The sequence below is a fragment of the Azolla caroliniana genome, unplaced genomic scaffold (assembly GCF_043228905.1).
Source record: "Azolla caroliniana isolate FFs.n. ecotype wild unplaced genomic scaffold, voAzoCaro1.0.p SCAF_22, whole genome shotgun sequence".
In the NCBI taxonomy this organism is placed as follows: Eukaryota; Viridiplantae; Streptophyta; class Polypodiopsida; order Salviniales; family Salviniaceae; genus Azolla; species Azolla caroliniana.
Window position 1 is genome coordinate 11,054,009 of NW_028230457.1, and position 8,117 is coordinate 11,062,125.

Below are 8,117 nucleotides of genomic sequence, written 5' to 3' on the forward strand. Positions count from 1 at the left end.
TCTCCATCAATCGATTCCAAGGGGTCATCCATCAAACCAACAAAGTTACAGACCTGATAAAGTAAGAAATAGTGAGTCTAATAATAAAAAATACACTAAGAGTGAAGCACAAAAGTATTATGGGAACAACTCACGAAATAATGGAAGCTTTAGAATCATCTGTAGATATTGCAAAAAGGAAGGACATATCGAGCGAGTATGTCGCCTCAACCAAGCAGAGAAGAACTCCAACCAACCCCATGCGCATAATGTGGTTATCCAACGAGAAGATAGAAATCCAGAATACTCTTTTGAAGAGGCACCTGAACAAAATGGAGAACATGATGAAGAAGAGTAAATTCAAGTATATACTGCAAACACATTTGAAGAAAATCAAAATGAAGATGATAACACCTAGTTCTTGGATACTGGGGCTACTCACCATCTAACATATCGAAAAGACTAGTTGGACAACTATCAAGAGCTCCCAATGCCATTGAAGGTCACCTTCGGAGACAAAGGTCAAAAAGTGGCAATTGGGAAAGGTAATATCAAATTAAGGCTCATTAGTAATCATGCTATACAAATTTGAGGTATATACTTTGTACCTGTAATTGCAAAACATCTATTATCAGTGGAACAAGCTACCCTATATATCCAAGATGATCAACATGAGATAAAAATTGTAGATCCAAACCAAGGGCAACTATATCATGTCAAGGAAAATCAAGGAGAAGCATTAGTTGTTGAAGTACATCAAGGAGGAGTAGACAATGTGTCCCCCACCTATCTATAGCTCTTCCGATTCGGTCATCTACATACACCAACACTCAAGTTGTGTCAAAATCAGAACCTAGTAAGAGGTTTACCTTCCACAATCTTTAAATCTATTGATATTTGTGAAGGATGCATGTATGGAAAAATGGCTCAAAAATCATTCCCACTAAGTAACTCAAAGACAAAGGAACAACTTCAACTTGTTCACATGGATGTATGTGGACCGATAACTCCCAACTCACTCTCCAGAGCAAGGTACTTTATAAAATTCATTGATAACACTTCACGATTCACAATGGTTAACTTTCTTAAACAAAAGGGAAATGCATTCAAAGCATTTTGTGCATATAAGAGCTTTGTTGAAAATCAAACACAACTTAAAGTTAAAGTAATAAGAAGTGACAATGGTGGGGAGTTAGTTTCACAAGAGTGGGAGGCCTTTAACGAAATGGTATATTTCATCAAAAGTCAATTGTCTACACACCTCAACAAAATGGGATAGCCGAGAGAAAGAATCGCACCTTATTAAATGCAGCTAGGAGTATGTTGAGGATGAGTGGAATGGCCTCGAGATTCTAGGAAGAAGTAGTAGCCATAGCATGTTACCTACAAAATAGAACTCCTCACCAAGGTATAGAAGGACAAGTGCCATACACCATGTGGTATGGGTACCCACCTGAGATATCACATCTTCGAGTATTTGGAGCAACCACATTTGCATACATACAACCTGCCAAGAGGACAAAACTTGAGGATTGATGCATCAAAGGAAAACTTATTGGATATGGGGAACCATATGGAGTAAAATCATACAGAATTTACCTTCCGGATACAGGTAAAATAATTTTTAGTCATTCTGTAGAGTTTGATGGAAAAGTCTATTTTCTAGGTCATCGTATGTAGTGAAAGAAACTAGGAGTGGACACCTTACAAAGGAAATCACAAAGTTAAGACTCCCTCAAGCAGCAACAATGGAATCTACAAATGATAGGACAACATTAGAAAACTCACCAAATGAACACATGATTGTTGGTGACAATCGAATTACAACATCCTCTTCTACGAACCCACTACCATCAACACAATCTAGTGCATCATACATACACAAATTCATGCCTCTACAACATAATCATAAAGGAAAACACACGGAGGGTCAAATTCTATGCAACCACATCATCGAAATTGGAGCAACATCAAGTTTACGATATCGAGATCCCTTTAATCAATACACTGATCTACACCAAACAAATCCAAATGACAAGCAACAATAAAACTACAAGACGAACACCATCAACACCGATCTACACAACAATCACGGTGCGCCAACAACTAATGCAACAAAAGAAAAGGTAAGAAACTCAATCAATTACCTCATTCTCATATCTTAACCACTCGACAGAGGGGTTGATAACCTCTGTTGCCAAGACCGCCACCACGTCCATGGCCACCAAATCAACCACTCGAAGTCTTGAACCTGAGGATGTGTTTGTGTGCCACCAACAACCCAACACCTCTTCTTTAGCATCCGGATGTCAAAATCGTGAATCTGAACATACAAGTTCAGGTCACCTACAACCCTACATCTCCTCAACGTATCCTCAAAATCTCAAAATTGGTAGTCAATCTATCGGTCGATCTTATGCTCAGAGCCCTGAATGTGAATAATTGTATGACTGAAGCCTCGAAATTAACAATCAGTCAATTACCCAATCTATTACTCAAAGCCTCGAACCTGAGCATACGAGCGGTGACCACATGCAACCATATGCATCCTCCACAACTGCAAGAAAACAAAGCCTAAAACCCAACAACTCCTCTACATCCACAAAATGTAGAAGCCCTCAGTCTGAGGAACTGGGTGTTGACCGCCTGCAAACCTGCAACCTCTCCAAAACAACCTTAAAAGACAAAGAAATTAGGGATAAAAAGACTAAGGTAAGGTTACTTAGTGACATCTATGATGCAACCAAGGACGAGGTGCTTGAAAAGTTGACATGTCACACTTCTTAACAGAGACAGAGTCTGACATATCCATCTTTCCAGCCATCATCGAAGGAGACAACTACGACACGGCCCCAATTCTCACCTTCAAGCAAGCATTAAAAAGTAAAGAAAAAGAAAATTAGGTTAGGCTATTAAATCTGGATTCTCAATACTCCATAAGAATCACACATGGACATTACTATTGGGGCCTTGTCACTCCAATGTCATCACTTGTAAGTGGCTTTTTACGAAGAAATATGATGCCCTAGGTACCCCCGTAAGGTTCAAAACAAGATTAGTAGCTTGAGGATTCTCACAAATACCAGGTGTGGATTACCATGAAACTTTTTCACCCACTTTAAAAATCACAGCACTCCGATTGATTCTTGCCATTACGGCATATTTAAATCTTGAACTTCGAAAGGTTTCAACCTGCTTCGTGAGAGCCTATTCCTCCGTTAGCTGGGGAACCGGGGGAGCTAATAGAGCTTGATGATGAGCTTATAGAAGATATTTTGTTGGCCCGGCTAACAGGGGAAGACAATGCACGTATAGCCGAAGAGACTTTTATAAGAGATGAAGAAGAAAATGACATTGACGATTTGATTGTTATGTAATAGACTCTTTTGTTCACGAAATGTATTGTTTGGAATTCACATTACTAATACAAATTTTGGGTTTTACTTGGTGTATTCCATTCTTTATAATCTTCTATATGTTTCAATTTTATTTCAATATACTTGGTTTGTTGACTTATGACATTGGTTTCATCGTGTGCATTGCTAACTACCAATATGGAGAAACATGAATTAGTTTAAATTAAGGTTGATTTTGGTCAAACTTTACCTTAACATAACATGCTTGTAGAATTGTTGCCATGACTGTCCATGTTGTTATTTGCAATCAATTGTTGAGATTGTCATTCCGTGTCTAATATATATCAGTCCATATATTATGGATCTTTGTCTTCTATTGTTAAAACTATTATGTTTCTCTTCCATTGCTACTTAGATTGTGTAGTGTGTTGATAATGGTTCCACTAGCGTTATCCACATGTTTTTGTACGCTTGTAGTTCCACTAGCGTTATCGTCCGGAGTTTGATCCCATGTGAATCACCTAAGGAATAGATTAGATCAATTTTAAAGACAAGTATTGAAAGCCTTAATAGGTTTGTTATTTCCATCACATTATCCTAAAGTTCACTGCCTTACATTGTCCACAATTATATACATATGGTTTGATCCCATGTGAAAAAACTAAGGAATAGATTAGATCAACTTTAAATACAAGTATTAAATACCTTAATAAGTTTGTTATTCCAATCACATATCCTAAAGTTCACTTACATTGTCCACAATAATATACATGCGAGTATGGGTTAAAGTATAAATTATTACTCATTTTATTAGTATGGTTACAATTACACCTCATATTTTTGTAAAACTTACCAAATTAATATAAGTCTTTAACTTAGTGTTTTCCATGTCACACATTAGTGAGATATTGAGCCATTGTTGAACTTTATTATGCCTACATTAACTTATCAACACATCCAAACTTATTTGAATTTCTAATTATCTCCACTCGTAGACCTATCATGTATTTTTATATTTGCAAATTCTAATCAAGTTTTGGAACATGTGATACTAGTGCATCCAATTTTTGTACAGAGGGTATATTTGGATATTTTCAAGAAGATTCTACAAGTGGAATGCGCGATCCTTCCACATGTGAACACGAACGTGTTCACCATGTTGATGTTGAAACAGTGTTATTGCATGGTGATTTAGAATAAGATTTATATATGGAAAAACCCCAAATATTAGATAGTAGTATAGACCCTAATTAAGTGTGTAAACTTAACAAACCTCTATATGGCCTAAAACAATCCGCTAGACAATGGTATGCCAAGTTTCATAGGTTCCTCATATCAATCAAATTTCAACAACTTCAATCAGAACCTAATGTGTATATAAAGAACAAAAGTCAAGAAAATTTATAGGTGCATGGGGGATTGAATTTGGATCAAGGATATTAAAAAACAATCATGAAAGTTTGGGGAACTTAACATGGAAAACAAATGTATATATAAAGAATACATTATGTGCCAATACATAATGTTGAAGCCTTGTCTTTACACATCATACAAGAGACTTTAAGCATCTCACTCCACAAAAGATGGCTACATTGTTACCTCATTAAATTTCTTGAATTCAAATGCTTGAAAATGGTAGCGTAACCATAAAGTTTGGTTGCTTTGCAACCTTGAATTCGTGTGTTCAGGTCCCAAGAGATAGGCTACAATTGTGCTCATCGCTATATTTTATGTACAATAATGATCCGCTCCCAGAAATTGGATTTACAAAATTGATATGGACACATTTTCGAGAGTATATAAAAGGCATATCCGATAAATAATAAAAGCTCAAACTTATGTAATATTCTTAAATAGGTATGACGATATTGAGCATTTTATTTGTTACAATCTATGTTACAAATAAAAATGTGCACAAATAGAAATGTGTCTGTGTTCGCCTATGGTCACATTTTACAATATCTACTTGGGATTTCACCATTTCGTGTGTCGCATATGAACAAGCAGAATAACCCCTTTCTTCATAGATTTTGGATTTGTTCCAAATCTTTTCTTGACAACAAGTTATTCAAAGTCTGTAGTTATAGCCCCTCCTCATCGATTTTGAAAGTTTTCTAGCATTGCTTTTTATCATGTGATGGTCCCTTTATGAATTTGTGTCTCTCGTGATTGGCAAGTATATGTATGCCTATTTTTCAATAGTTTCTAGGTTTTGTGGGTTTTGTGGATTTTCGCCATGCTTTGAGGTACCACATTACTGAAGAATGTGTGTGTGTGTGTGTGTGTGTGTGTGTGTGTGTGTGCACAAGCGCTCGCGTACACGTCCACATTGCATAGCAATAATAGAATCAAGATTTATATACTTGATACAAATTAAACATGCACAAGACAATTTTTTTGATATAAATAATAAATTCACAAACAAGCTTACTTGTGCCTTTGTTGAAGAATATCAATTCTAAGGTTTTTGAGACACAAGCAAGAAGGATGGACAACAAATGTTCATTGAAGGTTGGATGGTTGATGGCAAATACATTTCAAAGAACAAAATCTAACATGGAGAACAATCATTGAAAAAATAACCGAGTAATATCAAAATATGATTGGATAACACATGTAATGAGAAGTTGTGATCATTGATACTACCATTTCAAGACATGTTTCCTATCGTAGTTAACAGAAAATGCAAGTCATCAACTTAAACGGAGACACATAAAATCTCCTTTGAGACACACTCAAATTTTCATATTCTATTCAATGGGAAAAAGGAAGTGGCATTTCTTATGTCATCCAATATATGAATGTACATGAGATTGAATAAAAGAATATTTTAAACATTAACAAAATATTTCATGCCAATATTATCTAATTGTGACATGGATTCAAAGTTCCAAAGTAACGACCAAGTAAAGTAAGGAGATATGGTACGTTTTGGCCACTAATGCTTGAATATATGTGCTAATATCCGGCCATGTTGCTTTCTCTTAGTTCATCCAATGTAAATTTCTCTAGAAGTTATTGTAATACAAACATCATGTTTGGAGCCTTACCAACTTCATGGGGCCCATTTATAGTGATCCATGGGGCTGATCCAACTCTTTCTCTACAAAATCTGATGTCCAAGATGAAGCAGGAAGATCTTCGAAGGAGAAAGCCTCAAAATGTCTCAGACAATCCACACATGGCAATGATGGTTGCGATGAAGTATAAGAGAGGTAATTTTAATAGAAACAAATTCCAAAACAATAATAAATACACAAAGAACATACCAATTATACATGATGGAAACAAGGTTCAGAATCAAAAATCGTTCCAAAATAAAAAATCAGGTGCCCTCAGTATTTCCTCTCAAATCATTTGTCAATATTGTGGTAAGGTGGGTCACATGGAAAGAGACTATAGAAGAAGCAATACGATTACAGGAATAAGAGTAAAAGAAACTCAACACATGTTCACACAGCCTCAGTACAAAACCAACAAGAGGATACTAACCCTTTTATCTCAGCATTTGTGGCAACCAATTAGAACTTCAATGTGGAAATTTTAAGGTTGTTTGATACATGTGCAACCCATCATCTTACCCATAGTAGAAACCTTCTTCATGATTACATCCAACTTCCTACACCTTTGGAAGTTCTCTTTGGTGATAATGCAATCAAGTTGGCTTTAGGAAACAGAACAATTCATCTGTCAATAGACAATGATCAAACAATTAGTATATCCAACTATGTTCCTAGCTTGGCGAAGAACTTGTTGTCTGTAAGTGAAGCCATGACAAATGGTGCAGTAATTGAATTTCATTACAATTGTGCATTTATCAAATATACCTTACCATCAGGACAAGTTGTAAAGATAGTGTCTCCCAAACATGGAAGACTTTACCCCCTTCAAGTTATGGACAAAACACCAATTGAAGCACACATTGCCTCAAGAAACCGTCAAGTTGATCATACTTTACTATGGCATTATCAATTCGGACATCTACATCCAAGAGTCATGAAGACATGTCAAATTCATAACCTTGGAGAGGGTATCATTATCAGTCCCTCACCCTCCTCTCAACCTACCGGGGAGCATGACGGTGACCTTGTGTGGCAAGCTCTCACAAGTGTTAGAACATTATTAATGTAAGTAATATATATTAGGATATTAGAAAATACTTTACCATGAATAAAGAACCATGAAGGTTCACATGTAACTGTTTTACTTCAAGAACCGTGAAGGTTCATATGTAACTACTTTCCAAGATTGTACCTATATATATCTACCATCAATAAGAATCATGATGTTAGGGTGTTTTTATACATAGAAGCTTTACAACAAGCTGCCAAATCTCCATGCCCTTACACAAACTACTCCAATTGCTTCCCCGATTCCGGGACACGGTGGCCTCTCTCACCACCGGCCAAGTGCCAACCACCTTGCCTGTACACTTGGTAGAGCCAGGCACCAGTTCACCAGTAATGGATTCCCAAAACCCCACAGTTAAGCTCGCCATCAAAGGCCTCGATGTTCGCGGTTGCCTTATCGATGGTGGTTCGGGTGTTAATGTCATCAGTGAGGCGACATGTCATGACCTCGACATCACCCAAAGGGAGCCCTGCCCATTTTGGCTCTGGATGGTGGATACCCATTCGGTTCGCCCAATAGGCTTAATCTGCCACCTCGATTTCATCCTCGGTGGCCACACTTTCACCATCTCCGCGATGGTGTTACGACTCGATGCTCTTGGGGCATACCCAATGCTACGCGGTCGCCCATGGGTACGCACGACCAACATTA

At 37.1% G+C, this 8,117-nt stretch overlaps 1 long non-coding RNA gene across 2 annotated transcripts; it reads right to left on the bottom strand.

Annotated features, from left to right (window-relative positions):
- Positions 1–242: 242 nt before the first annotated feature.
- LOC147849978 (uncharacterized) lies at positions 243–1,990 on the bottom strand. Of its 2 annotated transcripts, none has more exons than XR_015531733.1 (6): positions 1,768–1,990; positions 1,579–1,682; positions 1,433–1,486; positions 1,278–1,331; positions 422–486; positions 243–302 (listed from the first exon to the last, which is right to left on the bottom strand). It is a non-coding gene; the product is annotated as an uncharacterized LOC147849978 (long non-coding RNA). The 2 variants fall into 2 exon arrangements; XR_015531734.1 differs by having other exon boundaries at positions 244–302; positions 1,278–1,362; positions 1,768–1,989.
- Positions 1,991–8,117: the final 6,127 nt, after the last annotated feature.